This window comes from Bufo gargarizans, chromosome 1, assembly GCF_014858855.1.
Source record: "Bufo gargarizans isolate SCDJY-AF-19 chromosome 1, ASM1485885v1, whole genome shotgun sequence".
Taxonomy (NCBI): domain Eukaryota; kingdom Metazoa; phylum Chordata; class Amphibia; order Anura; family Bufonidae; genus Bufo; species Bufo gargarizans.
The window spans coordinates 701331006-701349776 of record NC_058080.1 but is presented as its reverse complement, the minus strand read 5'-3'; positions in this window follow the sequence as shown (position 1 = coordinate 701349776).

The window sequence follows — 18771 nt, the reverse complement described above, 5'->3', positions numbered from 1 at the left end:
ATTGAAGTGAATTGGTTGCGGATCCAAACAGCGGTCGTATGCGTGCAGCCTTAGCTGAGATGTTAGTAAGGAGCCTGCAGTCCCCATTATCCTGCTTATGTTGAAGGCAGTTAAGGATGGAGATTTGTAACAGTGAGGAAAGCTGCTCACATTAAGGTTTTTTTTTCCTCTGCCTGTGGCAGTATGGTTTCTACACCGAAACTGCCTGCGATTGTTTCATGATGCCATTTGCCATTTTTCCACATTACAAAACGTCATCCAGATTTTAGTTCCCAACACTGGAGTCGCTATTTAATTTGCAGTCATTCTCCAGCTAGTGTTATGTTATTGCAGCTTTCAGTTGCACATTTTTGGCTCATGCACCAGGAAAGGTCTCACCACACTAAAGGGAGCCATAGGACCTAATTCATCTGACTACGTATTTTTTTAGGCCCCATTCACACGTCCGCACCGGGTGCAGACCCATTCATTCTCACACTATATACTCTCCGCAATTGCGGAGCGTGGCCCCGAACTTCCAGTCCGCAGTTCTGCAAAAGATGGAACATTTCTATAGGGGGTGCCGGCCGGGTGTGTTGCGGATCCGCAATACACTATGGACGTGTGAATGGACTCTTACACTGTACAGGAAAGTATGGACGACCATGCTTTAATAGGCAGTGAGTCAGTGCAAACAAACTTAAACAGTTTGGACACAGCTCCTAAAGAACTCTGACAGCTGTATGCAGTGAGCTCCTCCTAGTGGTAGTGCAGGCAAGCACAACTTTACAATTCGGTGCTGGGCTTATTCTCCCTTCAGGCCCCCCAATAGCAATGGTGTGGTCTTCAGAGTGGTAGCTATTCCACTGCTACTTGCTCATATGGAAAACCACAAAAGTTTTTTATTTCTGTGTAAGGCCAGTTTCACACTGGCGCTGCATGCAGCGGTTTGGGTCCGGCGGTCTCTGCCTATTTGCCATGCTGCGGCCGGATGTCCGCTGGTCCCCATTATAGTGTATGGGACCATGCGGACTTCAGGCAGCGCATGGCAGTTATGGTTCTGGCAGGCTGGACAGAGTTCACACACAGTGGCAATGGGCAGAGCATAGAGCTTGGAGAGGTGATGCAGTTCTCAGGGACCACATGCCGGTCATGTTTTCAGGATTTCCTTAGTATTGAGCAGATGATAAAACTGGTGTTGGTGCATCAGGACTAACCACAGATCTTCATTCTGTGGGATATTCTCAAATAATGACTAGCAGTTGGTCCCCGAGGACTGGAGTTGAGTTATTGGGAAAAGAGCTCAAGCCAGCTAGGGGCTGATATAGACTAGCTGTAATTTACCAGTTTCTGGTGTAAATTAAATTAGGCTGCAAAGGACCACGTCCCACTTTTTGGGAAAGTGGAGTGAGCTGTGGAAAATGGCCAAATGATGCATGAGGTTTTTTGGTGTAAAGCCAAATACTAATCTCCTCCGTTGACTTTAATGAGTCAGTGCTGAGTCTGGGTACTGTCTGTTCTAAACTTGGCCAGTGCCATTGAAACCTCACTCCCTCAACACCTACTTGATGAATGAATTGGTGGCAGCCAGACCTGTTCTTGATATGGCTTCACAGGCCAAGCTGGTCTCTGCCCTGTCTGACAGCCAGGTAGGAATGTGTGCCCCTTGGTGGCATGACCATTCATACAATGGTAGTAGTCAGACATTGATTTCCAGTGTGAGAGACTGAAAGCTGGAGGAGTCACCTGCACAACGCAGGTTTTTGTCTCGGGGCAGTTGAAGCAGGGAACGCACAACTTTGGGTGGGATCCTGTCTCATAACATATAGTGCAACATTTACCATTCAACTCTTGGAGCTGAAAAGACCCCAATGTTGGAGTGGTGTTCTTGGACTAGAGATGTACAGACGTAGAAAGACTACCACTCTGTCCATGGGATGTCTGGTATTGCAGTGCAGAACTATTGAAGTACATGTGGCTCAGCTGCAATACAATAAAAAAAATTGTGGCCAGGTGGGGTGCTGTATTTTTTTTTCTTTTTAAACCTACAATTATACATGGTTCTGAGCTGGCATCAGGTACTTATGGTGCTAACATAGTCCGTAGCAGATGAGATGTGTCACATTTTCGTATCCATTTCACATACATCGTGCAGTGAAGATTACAGATGGTATTATTCTGGGACCCTCCTGATAGGAGACTATAAGGATGTGATTGCCATAAAGCACAAGTTGTCAAGTGCTAATTAAAAGGGTTTTCTGGAAGTAAAATATTCATGGTCTGTCCTCATGATGGGTCATCAATATCTGATCAGTTGGGGGCCGATGCCCATCACTGATCAGGTGTTTGTAGAGTCTGTGGCACTGCGACCTCCTCACAGCATGCCAAGCACAATGCCATCCATTGTATAGTAGCTGTACCTTGTGATGCAGCCCAGGCTCATTCACTTGAATGGGACTGATGAACATGATGTCACTGTCCTAGGAAGAGGCCGCAACACTTACAGAATAGCAGAAAAAGAAAGATAAATGTAACGCACAAGAGGTGGACTCACCCTGTCCACTCCCAGAGGCAATAAAAATAGAATAAAATTAACTGGGCACTCTCAGGATATCTGAACCAATTGAAATTTATTAGCATATATTACAATAGCAATGAGCAACAGTATATATTGGCGGTGATGATAAACACTAAATATCAATATATATAAACCACACAACATGCAGTAAAATCATGTAAAACACCTGGAAAATAGAGATATAAAATTTGAGGAATAAAACGAATGCTCGATTAGTAAAATGTTCGTATGAATATTCAGCCGAATATTTATATGGGAAAAGTCACCTCGGATAATGGTAGCAATAAACAGTGTCCTCTGATATTGTCCTATTCGATTTAATCACAGGGGTATCCAAAACTACGGTCCCAATACGTGGTCCACTGAAACAACTTTAAGCGGCGTCCCGCTTAGGACATCCACCAGCAGCGTCCCACTGGACTAAGAGTCATATGAATAAAAGTGCTGGATAAAATCAAACGGTCTTACCTTCTCCCTTGATAGGTCAACGAAGGAAATAATATGGTCCTCTGAGTCTGTAGACCGATAGTTCGTCAATAAGTTTGCAAACTGGCAATTGTTTGGCACATGTATTCAGGCCTTCCCCATGGACTCAGGCCTTCCAGGTTATATTCCAAGTGAGCCATTCGTGTGACAGACGATTCCTTCTTAGCGACAATCCAGTCAGTTCTCCAGCTTCCCGAGTGGTCCAAATTTCTGGGGTCCTGTCTAGGCTAGACGCGTTTCGGGGTATCACATTACCCCTTCCTCAGTAGCTATCCGTTTGCTTTTATCCAGCTCCTTTATTCATATGACTCTTAGTCCAGTGGGACGCTGCTGGTGGATGTCATAAGCGGGACGCCGCTTAAAGTTGGTTCAGTGGACCACGTATTTGGACCGTAGTTTTGGATACCCCTGTGATTAACTCGAATAGGACAATATCAGAGGACACTGTTTATTGCTACCATTATCCGAGGTGACTTTTCCATATAAATATTCGGCTGAATATTCATACGAACATTTTACTATCGAGCATTCGTTTTATTCCTCAAATTTTATTACATTTTAGATCTCTATTTTCCAGGTCTTTTACATGATTTTACTGCATGTTGTGTGGTTTATATATATTGATATTTAGTGTTTATCATCACCGCCAACCTATACTGTTGCTCATTGCTATTTTAATATATGCTAATAAATTTCAATTGGTTCATATATCCTGAGAGTGCCCAGTTACAGAATAGCCACTGCCCTTTCTTACAGCTAATTGGTGGGAGTGCTGGGTGTCAGACCCCACAGTTCAGATATTGATGACCTATCCTGAGGACAAGCCTTCAACAGTTTACTCCTGAAAAAAACCCTTTCATAGGCAGCCAGAAGAAATGCAATAGACTGCAATAGAATATAATTGTAGCTTATGGAATAGGAATAAGAGGATGCCATTTTTTTTAAACATTAGGAAAAAAAAAAAACTTCACACAGCCAGTTACAATATAAAATTCTGACTTCCAGCAGTGACCACTAGGGGGAGCTCACTGCATATGGAGTTACACAGCCCCTATAGAACTTTTTGACAGCTGTATGCAGTGAGCTCCTCCTAGTGGTAGTTGCAGGTAAACAGAACTTTACAATGCAGTGCTGGGCTTACTCTCACCACATGCCCCCAATAGCAATGGTGTGGTCTTCACAGCGGTAGCTATTCCACCACTACTTGCCCATATGGAAACCACAAAAGTTTTATGATTTTTTTTTGTTGTTAGGTTGGGGCTGGATAGAGTTCACACACAGAGTGGCAATGGGTAGAGCATGGAGAGATGATGCATTAAACAATCCTTTGGGGGAAAGGACTCCTCTTTCTGTCTGGTTACCAGCCAGGAGCAACAGTTCAGATTAGTGGTGGAGTGCACTGCAGCTACTTCTCCGCTGTGACTTGCCAGCCGGACGCACCTTCAGCAGACCAGACACAACATAGACATGGACTGTGCACTCACCCATGCTGCATTGGTAGAAACCCTCCCAGCTGGGTGGTGTGGCCATGCACAGCGGTGCCCGTGCCAATGACCTAGAGCAGTGATGGTGAACCTTTTAGAGACAGAGTGCCCAAACTGAAACAAAAAACCCACTTATTTGACAATTTAACCTGAATACTACAGTCTACTATAGTATATCCTCCATGTACTTTATCATTTAGCGATAATAACCTGCCTACATTCAATGCACTGCCTGTGCTGTTCATAGTGCGCCCTGCGCTGATGAATGGCAGGCAATGTCTAAGCCATATTAGTACACCAGAGACTTTTTCCAGGGTGCGGGTGCCCACAGAGAGGGCTCTGAGTGCTGCATCTGGCACCCGTGCCATAGGTTCGCCACCACTGACCTAGAGCAACACCACTCCCTTCCCGTATCAACATGGTGGCACAGGACGAGGCTTATGTGCCAAACAATATTCCACTGTGCATCCCATCTACTACTACTCAGATTGCCTAAATTCCGTAAGTTGTCAGTGGGTATATGCCAGTCTTTAACAGGCCCACAGGCATTAAATACCACTCCAGCAGAGCCAAATACCACAATGCAACACAATAAACTGCCCCAGCAGCATCAAAAACCACAGTGAAGCATAAAATACTGTCCCAGCCAGGGGTGCACCTAGCCTTTCTGCTGCCTGAGGCGAAAACTGAAATGGCATATTTGGAAAACATTACCAAACATACAGGGTAAGGCCTCTTTCACACTTGCGTTGTCCGGATCCGGCGTGTACTCCACTTGCCGGAATTACACGCCGGATCCGGAAAAACGCAAGTGAACTGAAAGCATTTGAAGACGGATCCGTCTTCAAAATGCGTTCAGTGTTACTATGGCATCCAGGACACTATCCTAGTTGCCATAGTAGTAGTGGGGAGCGGTATACTTACAGTCCGTGCGGCTCCCGGGGCGCTCCAGAATGACGTCAGAGCACTCCATGCGCATGGATGACGTGTCCATGCGATCACGTCATCCATGCGCGTTGGGCGCCCTGACGTCACTCTGAAGCGCCCCGGGAGCCGCACGGATGGTAAGTATGCTGCTCTCCCGCTCCCCACTACACTTTACCATGGCTGCCAGGACTTTAGCGTCCCGGCAGCCATGGTAACCATTGAGAAAAAGCTAAACGTCGGATCCGGTAATGCGCCGAAACGACCTTGAGCTTAAAGCCGGATCCGGATTAATGCCTTTCAATGGGCATTCATTCCGGATCCGGCCTTGCGGCAAGTGTTCAGGATTTTTGGCCGGAGCAAAAAGCGCAGTATGCTGCAGTATTTTCTCTGGCCAAAAAACGTTCCGGTCCGGAACTGAAGACATCCTGATGCATCCTGAACGGATTTCTCTCCATTCAGAATGCATTAGGATAAAACTGATCAGGATTCTTCCGGCATAGAGCCCCGACGACGGAACTCTATGCCGGAAGACAAGAACGCAGGTGTGAAAGAGCCCTAATACAGCGCCACATACCTCTTACATCCAATGATGTCTCAACTGATGTAGATGTTCTCTTTCCTCATCTTCTCCTTTCAGACGAGACCGCTATGATGATTTCTTTCAGCCAGCTCTTGTCTCAGGACTCTCAGCACGAGTTTTGCACGCATACATACTTTTCCATCCTCCTCCCCACCTTCTGAACACCCCATCCTGCCACCCCTAATACTATGCCTATTGTGCTCCCAAAACTGTACTGCAGAAACAGTGCCGCTGAAAATACTAGTACCACACAGATAATACACCCTTCGATAATTACACAGAGCCCTAAAAAATAACTGTGCCCAGCAAATACTCAAATATAATTGTGGTAAGCTGATACTGTGCCAGGATGCCCCCACTGTAACAGTCCTCCCAAAAGTCCCACCAATAGTAAGAATTCTCTGCCGGAATGCATTGTGTGTGGTAATAGTGCCCCCACTAGGCTACTTTCACATTGGCGTTTCACGGATCCGTTTGAAATGGATCCGATTAAAAAATTACAAAATGGAGATGAACGAAACCTTTTAAGGCGGATCCGTTCAAACTGATCCGTTTGTCTCCGTTTTTGCGTCTGTTTAGCTTCCGTGGGTATAGCTATGTCCTCTAGGAGGCGTTGACACTAGATAAAGCTGTTAGCTCCTCCCCTGGTAGCTATACCCCCTCCAGCCTGGAGAGAGAGCTTCAGTTTGTGCACAAGCAGTAGGAGACGCAAGCCAACCAAGAAAAAAACATGGAACACCAACCATGCCAAGAACCCAACGGTGTTCTAACCAGCAACTGTCACAACTGTGGTCAAACAACAATACTGGATGGGTGCTGTGTCCCCAATGAAGAGCGAGAAAGAGATTTTACTGGTAAGTTTTACAAAAATCTTGTTTTCTCGCCCATATTCATTGGGGGACACAGGAACCGTGGGACGTCCAAAAGCAGTCCACAAGCAGGGAAGAACCACAGACTCATGGAAGCAAGCGTCCCTGCAGGCATCTAAGAAACTGCCTCCTGCAAGACCATGCGCCCCAAGGCAGCGTCCGCCAATGCATAAGTATGCACCTGGTAAAATCTTGTGAATGTGTGTAGGGAGGACTAAGTAGCCGCCTTACACAACTGTGCAGCCGAAGCGCGATTCCTCCGAGCCCAAGATGCGCCCACCGCTCTGGTGGAGTGAGCCATGACACCTAAGGGTGGAACCCTCTTAATCGTAATGACACCTCAGCACACGTCTAATTTAAATGCCTTTTGTGGGTGCTCGTCTCTTGTTACCTCCTTCCACCCGGTCGCACGCCATGGAAACATGAGGACCGGTCATTCAGCTTGACAAAGGGCTCCAAATGGGCCCGAAACGTTGCAGACAGCAGTAAATGTCATAAAATAACTTGAGAATATACCACTGGTAAATAAAGGTTGAATTGCAAACTACATCGGTGTGCTGTTTCTAAAAATTCATTTAAACCTAAGGGTGGAACCCTGCCACGGCGCAGTATGCTTCAGCAATTGCAGCCCAAATCCAACGCGCGATTGCTACCTTGGAGGCCGCCAATCTCTTGCGAGGACCCTCCGGAATAACAAAAAGGGAGTCCGTACAGCGGAAGGGACCGGAGGCTGCTAAATAGATCTTCAGAGCTCTGACAACATTCAACTGGTGTAACTTTCTTTCCTTAGGGACACAATGAGGGAAGGACAATTTCCTCGTTGATATGGAAGTCAGTGACCACCTTCGGAAAAAAGGAAGGAACGGGCCGGAGAACCGCTTTATCCTTATGAATAACCAGAAAGGGTTCTCTGCAAGAGACTGCCGCCAACTCGGACACCCATCTAATGGAAGTGATAGCTACAAGGAAAACTACCTTCCAGGACAGGAGTCGGAGAGAAATCTCCCGCAAGGGCTCAAAGGGGGAAGCCTGGAGCGCTGAGAGGACTAAATTCAGATCCCAGGGCGGTAAAGGAGGACGGTATGGAGGAACCATATGTGCCACTCCCTGAAGAAAAGTCCTTACAGGCCCCAGGGGATAGAAAGGTCTGACACCTGACCCTTCAAAGAACTAAGGGCCAGACCAAGGTCCAACCCTGATTGAAGAAATTATAGGACCGTGGGGAGAGAAAAACTAAGTGGTGGAATGTTCCGGCTTTCACAGAAACCCAGGAAGGACCTCCAGGTCCTGTAATAGATCCTGGACGATGCAAGCTTCCTGGCCTGAATCATAGTGCCGAAAAATGTCTTCGCGTCAGAATGGCGGTCTCAATGGCCACGCCGTCAAACGAAGAGACCTTAAATGCTGATGGAAGACCGGTCCCAGCGAAAGAAGGTTGTCTCTGAGTGGTAGGGACCAAGAGACATCTCCTAGAAAGAGAACGAGGTCAGCGTACCACGCGCAACAGGGCCAATCCGGGGCGACGAGGATTGTCGGAATGCCCTCCATCCTGATTTTCCATAGAACCCTGGGTAGGAGGGGGAAAGGGGGAAACACATAAAGGAGGGAGAACCCCTGCCAAGGGGAGATCAGGGCGTCCACGCCGCAAGCTTCCAAATCTCTTGCTCGGGAGAGGAAGGTGGGAAGTTTCCGATTGAGTCTTGAGGCCATCAAGTCTACATCGGGGCGACCCCAACGTAGACAGATCGCCTCGAATACCTCCGGGTGGAGGGACCACTCGCCCGGATCTATTGTCGTCCTGCTGAGGAAGTCTGCAGTCCAGTTCTCCACACCCGGGATGTAGATTGCTGAAATTGCCGGTACGTGGGCCTACGCCCACCGTAAGATCTTGGCAGATTCCTGCATCCCCGCGAAACTGCACGTTTTCCCTTGGTGGTTGATGTACGTCACCGCCGTGGCGTTGTCCGACTGGACTCTGACGGGGCGACCCTTCAGGAGGTGGGTCCAGTGCCGGAGGGATAAAAGCATCGCCCTGAGCTCCAGGACATTGATCAGAAGCTTGGACTCCAACCGAGACCATGTGCCTTGGACTGTCCTGGGAGGGAACACTCCTCCCCAACCTTCCAGACTGGCGTCGGTGGTAACAACCGTCCAGGATATTGGAAGGAAAGACCTTCCCAGAAGTGGAACTGACAGCCACCAACAAAGGGACGACCTCACTTGGGGAGAGAGGCGGATGGGATAGTCCAGACTCTCGGACGATTTGTCCCAGGAGGACAGGATCGCTGTCTGGAACGTGCGAGAGTGGAACTGGGCAAAGGGAATCACCTCGAAACAGGCGACCATCTTCCCTAACGCAGAGGGAATGGACGGAAGCCTGCAATCAAGAAGAACCCTCACCGAATGGTGTAAGGCCAGTCGCTTGTCCGGAGGAAGGTGAACTTGTGCCGCTTCCGTGTCCAGAAGCATACCCAGAAAGACCAGTCTGGAGGGAGTCAGAGATGACTTCTGCAGATTGACCAGCCACCCGAAACGTGCAAGGGCTTCCAGCATGATCTGCACGCTGCTCGACGCCTGAGCAAAAGAGGGAGCCTTGATGAGGATCTCGTCCAGATAAGGCATAAGGAAGATGCCTCTGGAATGGAGCAGGGCGAGAAGAGGGGCCAGAATCTTTGTGAAGACCCGAGGCGCAGTTGCCAGCCCGAACGGGAGGACGACAAACTGCTAATGATAGTCTCCAATTGCAAACCTCAGGAAGCGCTGATGACTCAGCGCGATGGGGACATGGAGGTATGCGTCCTGGATATCTACAGCCGAAAGGAATTCCCCCCGTTCCAGAGAAGCAATTACGGAACAAAGGTATTCCATCCAAAACCGCTGGAGCCGGAGGAACTTGTTGAGCAGTTTGAGGTCCAGGATTGGGCGCACAGAGCCCTCCTTTTTGGGGACCAGGTTTGAATAGAACCCCTTGAACCTCTCTGCTGGGGGAACAGGAGAGATGACTCCTCGGTCCAGGAGGGACTGAATGGCCTGGGAGAAGGCGGCCGCCCACTCAGGGTCCCGTGGAGGACGGGATTGAAAAAACCTGTCTGGGGGAAGGGACGAGAACTCGATCGCGTATCCCGAGGATACAATCTCGAGTGCCCAAACGTCGGAGAGGTGGGCCCGCCAGACGTCCTGGAAGAGGAGGAGGCGGCCCCCCACCCTGTTAGATGGGGGCGCACCTTCAGGCTGAGGACTGCTTAGCTGCAGAAGGTCGAGCGGCCTGAGGCCTGGGACGCCAGGATGGCTGTGTACCGAAAGGATGGCTTTTTGCATTGATCCTGGGAAGTAAACCCGCCCCCCCCTGCGGAAGAGCTCGCTGCGGGAACTAGCGAATCAACGAAAGGGCCTACCACGTGAGGAACCTGACCTAGCGTGAGAGGCCCGCTTAGCTCTAGGTTGTGGGAGATGGGTGCTCTTGCCTCCTGTGGCCTCGGAAATAATTTCATCCAGCCGAGTACCGAAGAGACGGGCGCCGGCGAAGGGGAGTCTGATTAGAGAACGCTTGGAAGTCGCGTCCGCTGCCCACACCTTCAGCCAGAGCTTGCGGTATAAGGTGACTGCAAGAGCTGAAGAGCGCGCAATAAGGGCGGCTGCGTCCAAGGACGCCTTGCAAAGGAACTTCCCCATCTGGGTGATCAGCTGTGCCAAGGATGGCAGGGACCTCGGATACCAAGTCCTGGTCCAGCTGGCTGCCCCACTCAGAGATTGCCTTTGCCACCCATGCGGAGGCGAACACGGGCCTAAGGGCTGACCCTGTAGCTGCAAAGAGGGACTTCGTCAAGGATTCCATCCGACGATCTTCAGCGGTCTGGAGGGAGGATCCATCGGCTATAGGAATAGCCGTATTTTTGGCTAGCCGTGCCACTGGTGGATCGACCTTAGGAGGGGATGCCCACGTGGACACACAATCCGCTGGGAAAGGATATAGGACATCCAGCTTTTTAGGGGTGGAAAAACGCATGTTTGGATGATCCCAAGCCTTAGAAACCACCGCCGAAAAATCATTATGGCGAGAAAAAACACGTTCGAGGCCTGTTTTGGACGGAAGAAGGATACTCCCTGTTAGTCAGTGGGGGGATTATCCTGCGCCTGGAAGGTGTTGCGGATGGCAGCAATGAGGCTATCCACAGTGGAGGCCAACTTGAAAGGCTGCTCTTTATTCATGTCCAAATGAGAATTCTCAACCTCTCCTTCAGACGGCAAGTCCCCAGGAGAAGAAAAACCTGAGTGAGATCGTACACGGAGTGGAGAGGGAGATGCGTCCGAGGAAGAAACGTGTTCTACTCTGGGACGCTTTTGTGACTGCCGTGCGCTGATGGATTCACGAGAGGGAAGTGACCTAGGGGGGTCACCCGAGCAAGAAGCTCTGGAGGGTGCATACGAAGGGAGGTGCAGCCTGCGCTGGTGGCGGATTCTCAACCAAGCGACCCACTAGAGATAGGGTGGATTGGGAGACTTTAGCTAGGTTTTCCACCGCCTGAGAGAGCGTTCTACCCCAATTCGGCAACTCAGATGCCAAAGGGGGAGGCAGCAGTACGGGCTGAAGGGGGGTCCCTGCCTGGGCGTCTGACAAGCAGTGCAGATAGAATCTGGTTGCCCGCAAGGGAATTTTGCCTGACACATGGAGCAGGCATAATGGACAGCTATTGGCAGCTTGGGAAGAGCACCAGAGGGATCAGACATGATTGTACCCAGGAAGGACACACCTGAGGCTGGAGAGGGTACAGTGACCTGAGGAGAGGAGCAACAGTTCCTACCAGAGCCAGGAGCAGCGCCGCCGTAGGAGGATGTTCCCGAGCGCTCTGGTGGGAAGAGAAGCCCCGCCCCCTCAGGTCCTGCGATCTCCCGCTCAGCCTCTGCCGCGGCGGTGCGCGTGTCTAGAGTAACCCTCGCAGTGCCGCTCAACTGTAACCCCCACAGCGCCTGTACCCAGCAGGCTGCCATCTGTTCTGTAATCGGGAGAGGAATGATAGAATTGCCACCGCCTCTCCTATGAGTCCCGTACTGAGAGCCGAGATAGGCCCCGCCCCCTCCCAACCCAAATGTGCTCCTCTGTTCCCGGGATTGTAGTGGCCCAAGATGTAATAATAAGTCAACCCCCGCCGGTAGAATCACACAAGAGTCCAGAGAGAGCCTCTTCCAGTGAGGGAGGCGGGGGGGGGGGGGGTGTCGAAGGCCGGGAGCAGGCATTACTTATCTGTCCTGCTGCCATCTTTACCCTTCCTCTTCTCCAGCAGGGTCACCCCTTCAGCTACTGGCACCGTAGTGGAGGGACTTGGATGGGTGACCCTTCTGCTGGCGGAATGCAGGGGAGCGAGGCTGCCCTGGTCCACCTTGTCTTCTTGTGGGGGAGGAGGCAGCGTGGCGGACCAACGCTGGCGTGCTCCCCGGGAGAACAGGGAGGCTAGGCGACCACTGTTTCCCACCTGGAAAAAAATAATAAAAAATCTTCAGGAGCTACCCTGCAGAGAAAAAAACTAGTGTCAACGCCTCCTAGAGGACATAGCTATACCCACGGTCTCTGTGTCTCCCAATGAATATGGGCGAGAAAGTATTTTATTTAATAAAAAAATAAATTAAATACCCTTTTGTTGTCTTTTTTTTTTTAATATCACACAATATGCCTTGTCCGGGTTCAGAGCTGAACCCGTACATAGCCATATTTTGAACCCAACTACCCAATTAAATCTTGCATGGCATAGGCATTTTATGGGGTCTCCATAGCATTGCCAGGCGGAGAATTGCGCCCATCAGGGAGTCCAGTAGCATCACCAAATGGCTAGGATAGAAGCATGCCCATTAGAGACAGTGACGTCAAACACACTGTTTTGCGCAATCCTCTGCTTAGCAGTGTGTAATGAGCCCTTGTTCTGCCCGTTCTTTAGCAGGGCAAGGTAGATCATCTGAGCACTGTTGAACATTATTGTGTTTTGATGGGTGCAGGTCCGTCTTTGGCTCTGAACCCTCAAAACACCTTAGTGCACACGAACGTGTGTACCCCGTTCACATATTGTGGAATGCACTTATGGATCCGCAATACACGGGCATCATTTCACTGTCATTTCGCATCATGGATACAGACCCATAAACTTCAATAGGTCCACAAATCCGGAGATGCGGAATGGTGCTGAATGTAAGCGCGAACCGATGCCCTAAGGTCGTTGCACGTACATTGCGGCCCGGAATTTGCGGTGAGCACACGTGCAATAATGTCTCTTTCCTGTCCCCTGTGGTAATTACGCTAGTTTATGTGACAGCTTAATCTTTACTAAAGAGCAAAATTAAAAAATTTTGCTCTCAAGTAAATTAATTATTGATGAGTCTGATATTTACCGTGACTCCCACAAGGACTCATGGGAATTGTTCATGTGGCAATCAACAGGAATAGATCAATAAGGAGCTAGAAAGTCCAGTATTAATCCTGCATCATCAATGGATAATCAACAGTTGGCACTACAACCGTTAAGAAAATAAAACTCCTGGAAACATAAACACACATTATGTGTCATTGGGTGTTCTATTTTCCCAATATTTGTAGTGGTTGAGAATATCCTGTACCCGAAATTAAAACACACACACACACACACACACACACACACACAAGGTAGTATATTATTAACATATTTTATTTACTGAAAACTTTATTAAACATTTTTTTATAAAAAATTTTTTTTATAAACTTTCTAAATGGGGAGGGGAGGTGGACCTTTGCTTGGTGGAATGTCGTTGGCCGGCAACGCTAGCCCCGCTGTCTTCAGTGGAGGGATAAACATGACGGTCCGCAGGAAAAGATGCAGGCTAGGTTTGAGGGATGTGGATAGAGGACGGGTGGGAACTGGAATGTGCCCGAGCAGCTGTCGAAGAGGTAGTTTGGAAAGAAGTAGGAGAGACATAGTGAGGAGGAAAAGGAGAAGAAGAAAAAAAAAAAAGTAGATTTGACACATGCTCGGGGGTGTGTGAAACGGACGGATGGCGGTATAAGGATGGTTGCTGGAAAGGGGATGGTTGAAAGGAGTGGGATAGGGGGTAGGAGTGGGATGGGGGGCGGTGCAAAATGTCCCACGACCCGTTCTCCAACAAATTCTTAAATTCATGAACGTGCTCGGGTGTCATTTGGTCCATCCGGAAGGATAAGGTTAGCAGGTACTGCTGGTTATTGGTGAGTTGACGCGTCACCTCCGCCCCTCCAGGCTTCGCCGAATTTAATCTGCAAAACCTTATAGAGCATCGGAAACGATCTTCTCAAGGTTCCCATATTCCTCCTGACGGCTCCTATCGGATCTCCTGCTATTCAACATTGCTCTTAAACTTTGTCTCCAAGTTGAGATAGTTTGTTGAAAGCAGGGACCCGGTAGGGGACTAGGATTGTCTTGAACAGGTGCATGATGTGCAGGAGGGCTGGGGTTGTCGGCCGGTTCCAGGACTGCTTCACGAGAAGGTTCAGGCTCCCGACTGCTGGTGGCAGTTCTGTTGAGAAAAAAAAATAAGGCCTTGAATTACTGCATCAACGTTCTAGGGTATTCCTACCTATTACTGTAGGGGGCAGCCAGAAACAGAGGGGCAAAACACTCCTCTGTATCAGACTGCCCCGTGCAATCTGAGGGAGAGAACACTTGTCCCTGCAACCGCATGGGGCTGCCAGAAACAGAGGAGCAAAACGCTCACCTGTCTCAGACAGCCCCTTGCAATCTGAGGGAGATGAAATTAAATGCCTTTTCCAGTACCAAAAACAAAAAATATTTACCTTCTTGGCACCATTGTACGTCTTCGGAACCCCAAGGTCTTCGTATACATGTAGGTTGGCCTTGAGATTGCTCCTGATCCATTTGGGGCTTGAAACTCCTGGTTATAGTCCCTGCTGAAGCGGTCCTGGATTGATCTCCACCGAGTTGTAACCTTGTCAACTGTTAAAAAAATAATAAAATAAAAATTAGCATGAGGTTAGGTTAACAACAAAATAAATGTGGGAAATATACGGATTGCTGTACTTACCATATTGCTTCTGAGCCGCCACTGTAAGATCCCCCCCAGTTGCCAAACACTTCCGAACATATGTCTCTGGGTGCGGTGATGGTCAGCGCGTTGGCGGTCGGAGTGGTCCCATAAAGCGGGACGTGCCTCCACCAGTTGGATGAGGAGTTCATTGTCAATGTCAGGGACAACAAACTCCTCATCTTCCCTGGTGGAGCCTCTGGAACCCTGAAAGAAAAAGAAAATCTACATTTAGAGAAGTTGCAAAACACAAATACAAATTAGAACTACTTATTCAATACTTACACGTCCCCGACCGCCACGGGCTCTGGAGGACACTGGGGGATCCTGCCTGGCGGCTCTAGCTGCTGGTTGCTAAAAAATAAATTTTCAAAATTGTAAAACCATAATTTTACTATATATACACACATACATATACACACAGCAAAAAAATAAAATAAAATCGGACTGCACTCCAAAACGGTTCTTCAGTAAAACAGTATGTTGTTTTTATTCACCCATGTGGTGGCAAAAAGCGACGTTTCGGCTCTACATGAACCTTTCTCAAGAAATCATGGCGGCTGGATGCGTCGGCGCCTTCTGGGTGGCCTTCAATGTCATTCAGATGGTGAAGGCATCTGTACGAGACATAATACAAAACCAATAGCATATTTAAAACGTTATATAAACATGTTTAGAGCACCATTGACATTAAAATCACATTTACAATATATTAATTTTAAAAACTTACTTTAATTTAGATACTTGATAGTGACCACTTGAGAAATTATTGGATTCTTTTTTTTTTTGGAAGTTTGAGAAGAAGCTAGTAAATAAAAAAATAACCATCATCAGAACAAAAAAAAAAGTATGGATGTCATCAGACCAGTAGATGTGGCACGGTAGAGGTACAGCAGACAAACTGAAATCAGCCCCCCCCTCCCTCAGTGCCAGCTTCCCCCATCAGTACCAGCACCCTCACCCCCTTCAGTGCCAGCAGCCCCCCTCAGTGCCAGCAGCCCACCGCCTTAGTGCCAGCAGCCTCCCAATCAATGACCAGAGCCCCCATAAGTGCCAGAAGCTTCCTCCATTGCTAGACAAATATATAGATTGATAGATAGAAAAAGATAGATGACAGATACTTACCATTTGGTTCACCTATGCGATCTTCCAAGATGTCCGCTGCTGCTGGAGGAGGGGGGGGGGGGGGGGCCTTTCCTGGGCATGCGCAGCGTTTTGGTGTCCACCTACAAAAAGGAATGGAGGCGAAACGGAGCCAAACTGATGCATTCTGAGTGGATCCTTATCTATCAGAATGAATTAGGGCCAAACTTATCCGTTTTGGACCACTTGTGAGAGCCCTGAAACGGATCTCACAAACGGAAAGCCAAAACGCTATAATGGCCCTCATTTTGCCCCAGAAGAAATAATGTCCCCATAGTGCTCATACTAGGAATCATGTTCTCTGTGGTCCCCCAGTAGTAACACAATCCACCATAATGCCCCCAGTAGTAACTCCCCCTATAATGTGTGCCTGTACAAACAATACCCCCATAATGTGTTTCAGTACAAGAAAATGCCCCTTATGATGTTTGCCAGTAAAATAATTATCTGTACAAAAATGCTCCCTTAGGCCTCTTGCACACGACCGTATGGCTTTTTCAGTATTTTGCAGTCCGCAAAAAACGGATCCGCCAAAAATACGGATGACGTCCATGTGCATTCCGTTTTTTGCGGTACGGAACAGCTGGCCCCTAATAGAACAGTACTATTCTTGTCCGTTATGCGGACAATAATAGGACATGTTCTATCTTTGAATGGAACGGAATTACAGAAACGGAAGGCATATGGAGTACCTTCCGTTTGTTTGTGTGGATCCATTGAAATGAATGGTTCCGTATACGGAACGTAAAAAAAAACGGAACGTAAACGGAAAAAAAAAATGTTCGTGTGCAAGAGGCCTTATAACATGTGCCAGTATAAAAAAACAACTTTTAGTACTCCGAGCAGAATAAATATCCACATAGTGGCCCCCTTAGAATGTGGGCCAGTAGAAAAAATAGTAGAAAAAAATATCCCCTTATAAAGTGTGGCAGTACAAAAAAAATAAAATAATCACCCTCATTTAGTGCTCCATGTACAATGTGTGCCAGTACAACAATGCCCCTTTTTAGAGCACCTAATGTCCCCATAGTGCTTCCCAGAGGTCGTAGAAGCCGCCTAAATGAACCTTAACCGGCCAAATCCATCCTGCCCCCAGTCGCGTACCACAAGCTCGGGGACACCAAGCCAACCAGGTGCCCCAACTCCGAGAGTCCAGCCCCACCATTGAGGCCCTCTCATTCACCTGTACCATCTAGTAGCCCCAGCTTCTATGACCTCCCCCCGCCAACAACGTGCAGCTTGACCCCAATTCTCAAGCTTGTGCGTTCCGCCACACATGGAGAGCTCTTTCCACTCCCCCCTTGCAAATCCAGCGACCACAAATCAATGCCCACTGCATTAACCACCTCCGGACCGCCGGATGCGTCCGGAAGGTGATTGATTCATTCCTCCTGGACGCATCCGTGCGTCATCTCGCGAGACGCGAGATTTCGGTCAGAGCCGGCCCGCGCATGCGCATCGCGGGCCGGCAAAAGTTCAAAGAGTATTTCGTCAGCAACCTGCCAGCCAATGATCGTTGCTGGCAGGTTGCTGATTTAAAAAAAAATCAAATCAGAAGCCATATAGCAGATCATATTAGTAAATATGATGGGTTAAACGGCTTCCCTGCTCCTCTGCTGGTCCTTTTCGTCGGTTGGTCTCAGCAGAGGAGCAGGCATCACTGTGAGTACCCACCAACACTTTTTTTTTTTTTTTTTTTGAACAATAGTTTTTTATTAAGATTTACATGAAATAAAAAAAAAAAAAGGTTACAGTTGCATGAATACAATCACATGAATACATTCTTAGCAGAGGTATTTTTAGGCACTTGTGAAACTTCTTTTAGAACATTAGAAATTACACTTCATAAGACAGATAAACTGATACCAGTAATAAGAAATGACATCACAGGTACTTCACATAGCAAAATATTAGTGTACAGGTAACTCAACACGATTGAAATGTTATAACCTAATAGACGCATTGGGAGGTATCTTGCACTTATTGTCGTTCAGCCACATATCCCAGTTCTTTAGAAAGGTGAGTTTCGAGTTCCTAGATGACGCCCAAATTCCTTCATATAAACAACAATTATCTAGCGTTCTAAGAATTCTCTTGATATTGGGGAGATCACCGGCTTTCCAGCAGGCAGCAATTTTTAGGCGGGTAACAAATATTAGATGGCTAACAATGGATCTATAATGTTGAGGGAGTTCAATAAGGCCTACAGATAAAAGAGCCATCTTAGGAGAGGGAGCGATTTGGGAGCCTGCTAGATGAGATATTAATTCAAAAATTGAGATCCATAAACAACTAACTGATGGGCAGTCCCACCACATGTGTAGGTATGTACCAGGGGCATTACCACATCTCCAACATGCTTGCGACATTTCAGGAAATATTTTATTCAAGTACATAGGGGTTCTGTACCATCTATAAAGTATTTTTCTCGCTCCTTCTAAATGGTCTGAGCATTTGGAAAGCTTAGATACAGAGTTGAAGGTTTCCCCCCATTCCGCTTCTGTGAGAACAGAGCCCAACTCAGAGTTCCACAAGTCCATGATGTGTTGTAATGGATTTGTGCTAGATTCTTTTAGTAATTGATATCCTTTCGTGATACCTTTATCTAGTCTATGTGTCATATGGATCCAGTCCATTAGCGAATGGTTTTGTGAGGTAAATTGAAAGTTTCTTGGGGATTGAAGGAGA